This window comes from Parasteatoda tepidariorum, chromosome 6, assembly GCF_982258835.1.
Source record: "Parasteatoda tepidariorum strain Cologne lab strain chromosome 6, Ptep-v5.0, whole genome shotgun sequence".
NCBI classification, from domain to species: Eukaryota; Metazoa; Arthropoda; class Arachnida; order Araneae; family Theridiidae; genus Parasteatoda; species Parasteatoda tepidariorum.
In genome coordinates, this window is record NC_141760.1 from 2,379,191 (window position 1) to 2,391,291 (window position 12,101).

The following is a 12,101-nucleotide window of genomic DNA, read 5'->3' on the forward strand; positions in this document are numbered from 1 at the left end:
TTTTTCATGGAGGGTAACTTCGCTTCACTCTAGGGCTAGACCCCACACCCCTACTTGAAATTGTTATACCTCGTTACCATAGTCACCGCCACGGGTCCAGACGAATGATACTTATGATATTCACCTGAATTAGTATTGAGAACGATCCAGTTTGAACTGTAAGAGAATATCTGATTCCAAATTAAAACATTAAAAACAAAAATATCGTTCATATGATGAAATTCTCTTTTATTTACAACTCAAGAAGTATTTATGGGATCTCTCTGATCCTATATCTCAAAAATAAATGTAAACTCAGGACTAATGTAAATAAGAATGTAATGTAAATAGGAATGTAAACTCATCAACTTAATGCATAACAAAATTAAAAGTGAAGAAAAAAGATTTATAAAAAAATTATCAAACAGCAGCGGTCTCCATAGCAACGCATGCAATGAAGACGCATGCGCACTGTTTACTATAACTCTTGACACGCAGATGAAAAGTGTGATGACGTCCAAATAAGATGTGCACGCCATCAAACCCAAAACAAGACCCATTTTGCCAATGGGCGATAATAAAAAAAGGAGAGACGCTGTTAATAGTCTAATTAACGTCAGAGTAAATAAAAATTTTGAGCTACCCTTGTTAATATAAATACTTATTTAAACTCTATTGTAATTTTTTTGTTCCAAAATCTAATGAATTATGATGTATTTCAAATATACTACGACGAGATCATTACAAATTTACTGATTATGCATTAAGCTAAGTGGATTTCTTTTTAAGTTTTGAAATGAGTTTTTTTAAAAATTTTCATAAATTTTGAATAAGTTTAAATTGTCTATTATTGATATAACATAGTTTCTATCCATCAAATATAAAAATGATTGGTCAGCTTTCTTGAAGTTAATTTGTTTTATATCGTGCAACCTCGGTCACGTGCGTACAAACTGAGTATTTTATTTCTGTATAAAAGCAAAAGTCTATCTGGATACTTGCTCATAACTCGAGAACTAAAACACCATTTTAGATCGTGAATATTATTATTATTTTTTGCAGTTTGCACATTTTTAAAGGGTAGTTTGTAAACAGTCACTTTTTTCCGGGTTTATGTGAGTCGGGTACAGTATCAAAAATATGAAATATCATTGATAAAAATCATTGTTTTAGATTAAAACGCACGCTGTCATGGAAACACCAATTTTACAAAATATTTTTAATCTGAAGCTACTTTTTTTGGTATTTGGCTCGATTGAGAGCATATACTTTAGGAGGTCCATTTTGAACCTCCTAAAATATTTTGGACCTCAAAAATAAAATATTATTTTGGAGGTCCATTAAGAGCTCCATTTTGTTTTAGGAGGCATGGTTCGTTATTAAAATAAATTAAGAGAAAAAAAGTATGGAATGAATGTATATATATAAATAAAAAGCATTAAAAATAATGAATAAGAAGGCAATTACAAACTCGTAATTTACAACACTGGCCTATGATAGGCTGTTGCGGCAATGCTTTACTTTACTTTAATAAAAATCAGTAGGATTCATAAAAAAGAATAACGGGAAATATATGTATTTAAAAAACTTTCTGTTTCGTATCATGAAAATTTAATTCAAGAAATAATGAACAACTTTAGGTTGAAAAAAATAAGGATTTTAAATTAATTTTTTTCTGCATTTAGAAAAATTATTCATATGAATAAATGTATATATAAATTTTCAAATTAAAATTACGCTGATTGAAAAGTTACAAATATTTTCTAGCTTAGACTGGAGACTACATCCTACTGATCAAATAGGACATATAATTAAATTTGTTATAAATCGAGGGTTTTTTTTCGTTTATTTATTTATTATTCATCTGCTTAACTAGCATTCCAGTTTCAATTTTATTCCAAATAATAACTTTAACGCAAATATTTTTTAATATTTAATTTTTTAATTATTCATAATGAATGATGCGATAAATGAAATCTATCATGAATTTTTTTCATCCTATTATTTATCTTTTTGTATAACAAAATAAATTACAATAATAAAATAAAAATTATTGAAAATTTTATATTCTGTTATGTATTTTAATTGTATACTTTTAACAATGTCGCTTTGTGGCTTAGGAGTATGTTTTATGATGCGAGAAGATGACTCTCGTTTTGGATGCGCCGAATTCAAATCCCATCGAGCCCTGTACGCATTTTTAGCAAACATAATAAGTTTCATTTCTTGTAAACAAAGCAAAAGTGAAATGTATATTATCCTTTTTTTAATTGTTTTTACTTTACCTAATAAACAATTTTTTTTCTTCTTCTCACTAAATGAATGAAGCGGAGAGGAAGGAACTCCCGCTACCTTTTAAGTATTCCCTTCCCTCCCCCTTCATCGTAATAAGCTCGCCTGTTATACACGCATTCCAATTGCGAAAGATAGGTAAAGCTGTAGAACAAGTGCATTCACAACATTTCATTCGCCACGGCAAAAAAAGTATCGCCTTTTGGCGACATTTTTTTTGGAAAACGAAATAGTATGACTGAAAACAACGTCACTACTTGATTTACTCCTGCAATATTTATTTTCAATGAAACGTCATCGAATCCTGTCAATCAGCAAATACGATAAGCATTATTTTTATTTCATCTTACGGCTGTGAATGGATTGTTAAAAGACATCATGAACCCTCTCTTGTGGTGACGCTAATGTGAATAAAAATATCTGAATAACAAACTGAAAGCAGGCGTTTTAAAACTTCTGTTCATTTTCCTCTATTAACGAATAAAATTTAATATATATATATATATATATATATATATATATATATATATATATATATATATATATATATATATATATATATATATATATATATATATATATATATATATATATATATATAGCATAATAAATAAAAACAAAAAAAAAAAAACACGAAGAAAATTAAGAAAAACATAGCTCTCTTAGCTAACTTATTTTTGCATTATTATGAAAAAAATTATACTCTTAGTATTAAATTTGTTTTTTGATTTATTGATGATTTAATTTTCAAGATTATACTATTTTATTAAATAATATTTACTCCGAGGAATTAATCTTGCTTCGTAATCATGATGATAATATTAATTTCAATTTTTTGGATTTTGGTATTATAAAAAAAGAAAATATCTGCTTTGTTGATTTATACGATAAAAGAAATGATTTTAATTTTAATATAAATAAACTAATTGGTATTCTAATGTTCCTAGGAACATCTATTTAAATACCACCTTTAATGAAATGAATAGAATTAAAAGAATATGTAAAGTGAAAAGATTATATCTTTTATTTTCCGGATTTTTAACATTTTTAGTCTTTTTTTTCCGGATTTTTGTTATTTTTATTATTATTTTTCTTTTTTTTTTCTTCCCCTTTTTTCATTCTTCTGTAATTTTTTCCTTGTTTTCTTTTTGAATATATATATATATATATATATATATATATATATATATATATATATATATATATATATATATATATATATATATATATATATATATAATGCGCATTAAATTTACCATAATGAGGAGAGGAAAGACAAATTTAGGAAATTTTGTTGCCGGTCAGTGCAGCCTGTAATCGCATTTTTGTAATGGCCACCACTTTTTAAAAACTGAATATTCTAGTCTAGACTATACAAAAAACTAATAATATTATTGCGTAGCATTTCTTCTGAAGTACTTCTCAAAATATAGTAAACACTAAAGGGAAAAAACTTCTTGACTTCTTCCTATAGGTTTATGTTATATTTTTAGTATGGTATATAACATTTTCAACTGATAAAATTTAGAGTTTGAAATTTTGAATCAAATTTATTAAAGAATTAAAAAATTTATGAATCGAAAAATAAATCTGTATAAATTGAAATCGTAATGACGAAATTATATTGATTAGATTACTATTAAATATTTTCAGTCATAAATTTAAAAAAAATAGAATGAAATAATTATTATTCATTAAATCCTAGACAACTAAATTAGGTCCTCTTGAAGTTTTGAACCATCGTAAAGTAACCTGAACGTGCCGGAATGATTACAGCTTTCCCGTGTATAAATTATGTAAGAAGGAAAAAAAGTATGAAATGGCTTGCATTTTCGGCGATTTTCAACAAAGCGATAACTTAGGCAATTAAAAAAAAATATTTTAAATAGCCATTTTTTTATATTTAGTCACCGTGTGGTCTGTGGAGGCAGTTATTTTTGTTCTATAATAGGGATGAACGGATTTTATTCTTAGACATACATTATGAGGCATATTTGTATCTCTCCCCTATTATGATAAATTTGTCCTTTCCCTTCTTCTCTGTAATCATAATCATAAAATATTTCAGTTGTAACCCATTGAAGTTTACTGTAAAAAAGTATTGTTTTCATTAAAAAGCATTTTATTTTATTTATTTATTTTTTATATATGTAATTTAATTTTTATATTATTTTTTACTTATATATCTAAATACTGTGCTTTGAAAATTCAGTTAATTTTATCTAAGTCATTCACTTCTCTTAGAAATTTCGTTCTAAGAATGGAATATTTTTCTTTTCTATAAAAGGAAGCCTTCGAAGAGGGAATTAAAAACAAGAAGAGTCGAATGAGTTTTTCGAAAAATAAATGGAATAAGTGTTTTTATTTCGACATTCTGATTTATATTCAGGGCGGACTACTTTTAGTTTCCGAAGAATTTTTTTAAAAAGTTTCGTTAACTTTATTATTGGAGAATAGTTCATTTCTTTTCTTTTACCCGCTATTTAAAGTTTTTTTTTTTAAATTTCTCTCTTTTTTTTTCTTTTCTATAATCCTCTTTTATTTTTAAAGTATCGCTTGCTAAAAATTTAAAAACCAAATATTTTATAATATTTTGTTTCTTGGAAACAATGATATAGTGCACTACACCTGTTCATTTTCAGTCATTATCTTTAAAAAATGTAATTGTTAAAAACTTTTCTGGAGAATAGTTCAAAAAGAATTATTTTATAACCATTCAATTACAATATTTAGAATGAAAAGTCAAATTACGTCCTTCTTCTTCTTTGACTTCTTTCTTTTTTCTTCGAATAACCCTTTATTAAAAGCATTTGTTTCCATTAACCAATGAATCAGAGTGTTTATGAGAAGTTTTCTCAGTGTTAAAGTAAACAAATTATATTCAATCCAATCAAACTTTATTTTTTCACCAGATCTGTGGTCGTTACAAATACACGATTCCGCTGATGCTCCCTTATACTCTACTAAAACTTTTACTGAATCCTTGGAATGTTATGACTCCATAAATATTTATTTTACTTTCTCTAAGCTAGATGAGAGGTATTTCATAGTATAACATAACAGATGAAAAAAAACTTTACAAAATATTGAAACTGTACAAAACAATTATAAAGAAAGCTATCTCATACGCACACATTTATAAATATCTTATTGCAAAAATATTTGTTTGAAAATATTATGCCACTAGGAAACTATCACAAATGATTCATTTACGTGTCTTTTAAATTATTTTTTATCAATCATTTATCAACGAATCATTTTAGTTTTGGAAGTTTTTGTAATTTTATTTTTACAAAATGGTTTTTGTTCGCAAATGAGTTATAAATATTTGTCCAAGTAATTTTCTAAAGGACAAAAACTCCATTTCTTCTTTCAACCTATAGGATTTAACTTTTAACCGGAATCGTGTTTATGGTTCCTATTTCTGTGAATTTTTTTTTCAACTTCACAGTTTTGTTTTTAACCATTTCTTTTTCATTGTTATTAATTAAAATTGTTTTAAATACATAATATATATCTTTACTCTAATAAGTGGACATTTTATGTGTTTTACTAAATTTGAAAGAAAAACCACAGCTGTCTTAAAAGTAAAAATTTCGTGGAAGACTCGTGAATTAGGGCATTTAAACCATGATAGCCTCCACAAAATTAAAAAAAATATATTAATTATAATTTTTTTTCTTTTATTCTCACAATTTAATATTTTCTTAAGTATTTGTAAAAAAAATATTAAAAATAATAATTTCTAAAAATAAAATTTGAATTTCAAACTCCAAATTTTTTCCCCCCTTAGTGTCCAGAGGTGGTCAGTCATAACCAGTATTTCGTAAACCAGGCCTTGGACTTCCAAAATTCCTAATTTTAGGAATTTCGCTTGGAATGCAGAACAAAAAAAATTAGAATGGAGGTTACTATTGAGAATTTAGTGTATATTTTCACAAATAATAAACAAAATTTTCTTTGAAATGTGCACCATTTTTTAATTTTTTTTTTTTATAAAAATGAAACATTATCAAGAACTATACTTTAATCTCCCTCGAAATAACATAAATGTGCACATAACAATTTGATACTTACAGAGAACTATCAGGGGCTCGTAACTTTAAATCAAATATACAAAACAGAATGCTTTTTAATTATCTGAAACATTAGTAAATTATGAAATCGTAGTAAGTTTGAGCCAATATTTATTTAAATTTTTGTTAAATCATACTTGAAAAGGACATTTTTTAAGCACACAAAATGTATGGCTTCTCACTCTTTTCAGCAAAAGCAATGCTCATTGAGCTCTTTCAAACAGAAAGCTAAACGCTATATTTATTATTTATAAATTTATGTAAACGTAAAACTAATTATTCCTATTAAACGATCAAACATTTTTTTGAGTCTCGATGAACTAAGAAATTCGGTTTTATTTCTAATAGATTTAAATATTTTTTAATAATTTATTTTTACGTTATTTTCTCAAAGAAGTATAATGGACAAAAATAATATAAATATTTTTGCGGGAATAGTCAGCAAATAACAAATAGTGTCACTTTCAAATTATGTAAATAGAAAGGAAATACTTATATTGTTCCTATTTAAAGAATTTTTTAAACTTTTCGTTACAAAGAAATATTTTAATAGGTTTTCTCAGCGGAGAATAAACTTTTTCTTCATTGTATTTTCGTAAACTATCGTGCTTCGTCATTTCCGACTATTCTAGTAGTGCAGCTGTTTTATTACCTGCCAAAAAGTGTAAGACTCTTTGATGAAAGTTCTGTAACCCCTTGATTTCCGGGATATTGGCGACCTGTTGATAGATCAAGTTTGATTTTGGCGTAAAAATCGAACTTTTCCCTTATAGTAACCCTGCATCGGCGTGTCGCTCACATTTTCCCTTCGTCAACTTTTTACAGTCAAAATTTTACAACTTGTTTTACCATCGTTTTCAAAACAATTCATGCAAGGTTCTAACTCGTGTTTAACATTAACATGTTTTTCCTTTTACATAGTTTGTGTACCATTTTGGTGAAACATTTAATAGATGAAAGTTTTTAGAATATTTGTGCTCATTTTGAGTGTTTACGTTTTTGCCAAAACCTGTCAAACGTTACGTGTGGATTAGCAAAAACGAAAATTTCACTGTTGGGCGTCACTTTACCTCAAGTTACGTTAATATTTTGGATACCTTTGCGATTTTTTTGAGGTAAGTTCTGAATTCCTAAAGATTCAAATCATTAAATATTTTCTGTATCTTGTTAGTCTTCCAAGTAAAGAGTATGTCTTTTAAAGTATAATTACATTTTTGTTGTCTCAGAAATTACTACCTGTTGTTAAATACGCTACTGTGCTTACATCTTGTTGTTAATACTGAGCATTACAAAAAAAAGTGATTCACAGTACTATTCTAGTACAACCATATTTATAAAATATATACCCTTTTCTTCATTAAAAACTATTTATTTAATATATATATTTGTAACTTAGTATGGATTTCATAATATAAAGAGCTTAAATTTCAAGTATTAAATGTTATCAAATACATTTGTAGGTTTAAATAGCAAAATATACAACTTGTAATCATAGACTGTTTCAACCAATCATTTTGCGAACATAAGGCATTTAATCAAAACTAATATGAGACCATCCTTATATGTTGGGCCCCGTCCTTATTATTTTAAAATTACCTACTGATGGGCACACATTTTATCACGGAAAAGGAAGAAAGAAAGAAAATAACGCTAATTGACTAGAAAACTTTTTTCTATCGCTTTTTCCATTTAATGGTTTTGTAGCTAAATGAAATTTCTTAGAAAATTTGAATGTTGGCAGTTCAAGATAAAAAGAGAAGAAAAAAAATAGTTATAGATTTATTACTAATTATTGAGGCTCTTCAAAAATATGGTTTGCAAAAGTGGGGTCTGATTCTGAAGGAATTAGTTTTTTCAGGAGAGCCTTTTTTAAAGAAACCCATTTTTCTCTTGCTTGTTTTTTTCTCAAAAATTATTGTATTAGTTCACTAGGTTTTATTTCAAGAATAAAATAATTGAAAATTGTCATTAAAATGAAGCCTTCCATACAATAATCGATAAAAAACCTAATTTTAACATTAATTGTTACATAATTTAGTTAAATTAACTTTTAATTTAAATAGAAATGCATTTAACTTCTCTTGATAGCATTCTAATGTGTCCTTAATAGGATGTTAAAAGTAGAATCTGTCCAGCACTGGATCTTGTAAAACTTTACAAATATTTTTTTTTAAATTTAAATTAAATTATTTTTATTGATCAAATTTTCATTACAACTGCTTACCTTTTGCTATGGTAAACATTTTTCATTTTCAGATCTAAACAAATTGTAGTGTTTTAAATTTTTTATTGATTTCATGCATCATAGTTATCAGTTTTTATGAAATAAAATTATTCATATAATTTCAAAAAGGTATTATATCTGAAGTAAACTTTGAGATATATTTTTAAAATTAAGTTAATATATTATTATAGAACATTAAAAAATATTTTTGGGAATTTTAATCTTATCTATAAAAATGAGTAGTATTTGGGCAGTTCCATGGTGTCTGATTTAAAAAATTATCAAATTTTATATCAAATATTTAGTTCATCCAGAAAAGTTTCACAATTTTTAAATGCAATAAAAAAATATCTATTGAAAAATTTGTTATTGTACATTAAAATAAAAGAAATTTTTTTAAACAATGTTATCAGTCTGTTCTTTTTTGGCAAAAACAAATTGTTACAATGTTTTTATACAGGTAATGGTAGTATTTTCAAATAAACTGATAATTTTATTTGACATGTCCCTGGGTGCAGCCTTATAGATGCCTCAAATTCATTCTTTTGTCTTTTAAATAACCCACTCCTCTAGTTAACAGGATAATTATGGGCCCAATAACTACTTCAAATTTTTATAAGATTTACTAAAACATTTAATATGATTTGTATTATTAATGTAGCTTGTTTTGCTTGTTTATAATTTATCATTCGATCACTTACCATTCGATTAAAAATAATAAACATCTAACCGTAATAGAAACTACATACATTATGTGTACTGTCAAGTTTTACGCCAAGTCGAGCAAACACGTTTTACCTTGGCGAGTTACGTTGATATAAAAGTTGTGAACTCTTATTCAATGTAAAATTTATTTAGTGATTTTAGATTTACAGAATAAAAACTTATAACACTCAAGAAAGTACCCTTAAGTCATATATCTATATACATTATATCTATGTCGGGGGTCACAAAAACAGAGTTAATCCCCATTGCTGTAAGCTCTAACTATGCCGCTGCTTGTATTAGCAAGATTTGGTACTTATATTTGAATGAGTGTGGCAAGCATTCATGCTAAGCTAACCTAAGTATGACTATTTCTGAAAAAGAGGGTGAGTTGCTTTCTCAAAGAAAAGAAGAAAAAAAAGAAATGCAAAAAATAAATAACTACAGAATATTCTGGGGGGAAAAAGGAATGCTAATTCAAACTTTTCAAGCTCTTTTTTTATCAAAAATGATAGATTTAAAAAGTCCTCAATGAAGTTTAGTTTTCTCAAAAATTTAAAATTGAGTTGCTTACCACAAAAAAAAATTAATTTACAATAATTTACAATAAATTTGTATTAATTTACAATAAAAATATTTATTTTCAAAATCTACAGAAATGAAAATTAGAATCTTGCTTTTAAGTACAATTAATTATTTTATTATGTTAAATTTTCGTGGCACAGTACAATTATGTATTTTGGTGTCTGTCGTAAATATTGAAAGTGCACCTTGAGATTTTTTTTTGTAAATGTGGAATGTTTCTACACATTTGTGCTGGTCTCGTTACAGCGTACTGGAAAAAACTGTACCTACTTGTTAAAGATTCATTTACCATGGTTAAAAATTTCGAATGATGTAGCCCTTCATTTTACAGCCTGTAGCTTATTGAAAACCAATATTAATAAGTTATTATTTCTAAATCTACAATTGTTTTTATCTTTAAAATGATACCTTATTTATATAAAATATTAAGTTGAAAATTTTGGTCATCTGGTTGACCTTACTCTGTGGAATTGCCAGATTCAATTTTTTGATTGCATTGAAATTTGTTTTAGTTTTTTTTATATTTTTTTTTTTGACTTGTACAATTAAATGCAGAAACTTAGATTTAAAAATTTTTCATATATATATATATATATATATATATATATATATATATATATATATATATATATATACTATGTATAAGAACAAAAATTATTAAAATGAAATATTAAAAAAAATTTAAAATATAGATTAAGAAATTTGGGAAACAATAAAAAAAATGAAAAGATATCATCATCAGATATAATATCAGTATCATTAAAAATGAGTGCTTTCTAATATTGTATCAATATAGCCTAAGTGTACAATAGTGTGAGGAGCACTAAAAAAAAGTTGAAACAAAATAGAAGGCTGTGAAGATAATTATTAAGGTGACAAAAATTAATTAGAATTTCCCAGTAATCCAAATTGCAATTAAAGATATTTTTAAAATCGTAGTAATAACTCTAAAGAACATCTTTTAGTTTAGAAAGGGGAATACTTGAGGAATATTATTAATAGGTTGATTATTAGTGATAATCCAAGAAAAACTTTCTTCAATAATATTGTTAATTTTATTTAAGTGGAGAAAATTGTGCCAGGTTTAGTTGAGTAAGTATTTGACTCACATGTGATTGCTCTAAATTTTATAGAAATTTTGGACTGATAATTAAGTATAGAAAATGTATATTGCTAATTTTAATTTTTAACCGCTTATATAAAGCTAAAAATTTTTTTTAATGATATTATTATTTAAATTACTAAGTTTGGAATTTTTACTATTTTTTAACTCTATTTAAAAGATCCACATAGAATTTTTTACAGAAGATTGGATAATTATTCTTAGCTTTGTCTATGGGGGTAATTCTAAGATTTTGTAGTTGCTTAATTGATCGAACTATTTGAGATAAATTTTATAAATTGTTACTGTTATTTAAATTTTCCTTATTATTGAAAACAATGTTTTTAAAGTAATAATAAACAGCCCATTTCCATGCTCTTAACATACCTACTCATTTCATAGATTTCGTTTTTTTTTTTTTTTTTAAAGCTCTACTTGGACTACTGGATTGGTATATTTGGCTTAGGCTATATTGATACAATATTAGAAAGCATTCCACTCCATGATATAATCGTGTGAGTTGGTGATGAGATTATAGCTTTTCATTTTTTTTTTGTTTCCTGGCTTTTTTTATTTATATATACTTTTTTTTTAATATTTTATTTTAATAATTTTTCTTTTTTCATTGATATTTATTATTTTCCATGCTTTCTCTATATTTTTAACTTATTTTTTTATTCATATATATATATATATTGTGTGTGTGTTTATATCCAAATATTCAGTTGCGGGCCAATCTTGCTAAATACTAAGTAGGTAAAATTAAAACCATTTAAATTTATTGCTATAGAAGAAGAAAATAATCATAATAGTAAAGTCACCGAAGCTTTAAGCTTTAGTTTAAATTATTTAGTTTAAACCATAAAAGTTGTTATGGTATAAAAATGTAATTATGCTTAAAACAAAATTATTTTTGAATCAAGTTGTTTGGCAATTTATAGGTGGAATAATTAACCAAAAAGTTTTATTTTGCAGCATTCTCTTTCTTGTTATATCTCTAACTAGTACACTTTTCAATAAACTTACACAAATTAAATTTTGACACAATGTTAACCAGGGGTCTGTTTAGAAGAAATTTGGGTCCGTTAACGGACCCTTCACAAAATATCTTTTCATAAAAACGGACCCTTCACAAAAT

General features: G+C 25.8%; 1 protein-coding gene across 4 annotated transcripts in view; it reads left to right on the forward strand.

Moving 5' to 3' along the window:
- Positions 1-12,101, forward strand: part of sdt (MAGUK p55 family member stardust) — a 176,593-nt gene that overhangs the window by 99,956 nt on the left and 64,536 nt on the right. The window contains exon 1 of one of the 4 annotated variants that reach the window (XM_016049177.4): positions 7,116-7,462. The exons of 2 other annotated variants lie outside the window; for them this stretch is intronic. The gene's annotated coding sequence lies outside the window, so the exon portion shown is untranslated. Of the gene's footprint in view, positions 1-7,115; positions 7,463-12,101 lie in introns of those variants that run through there. One more of the 4 variants, XM_071179144.2, reaches the window with a different exon arrangement.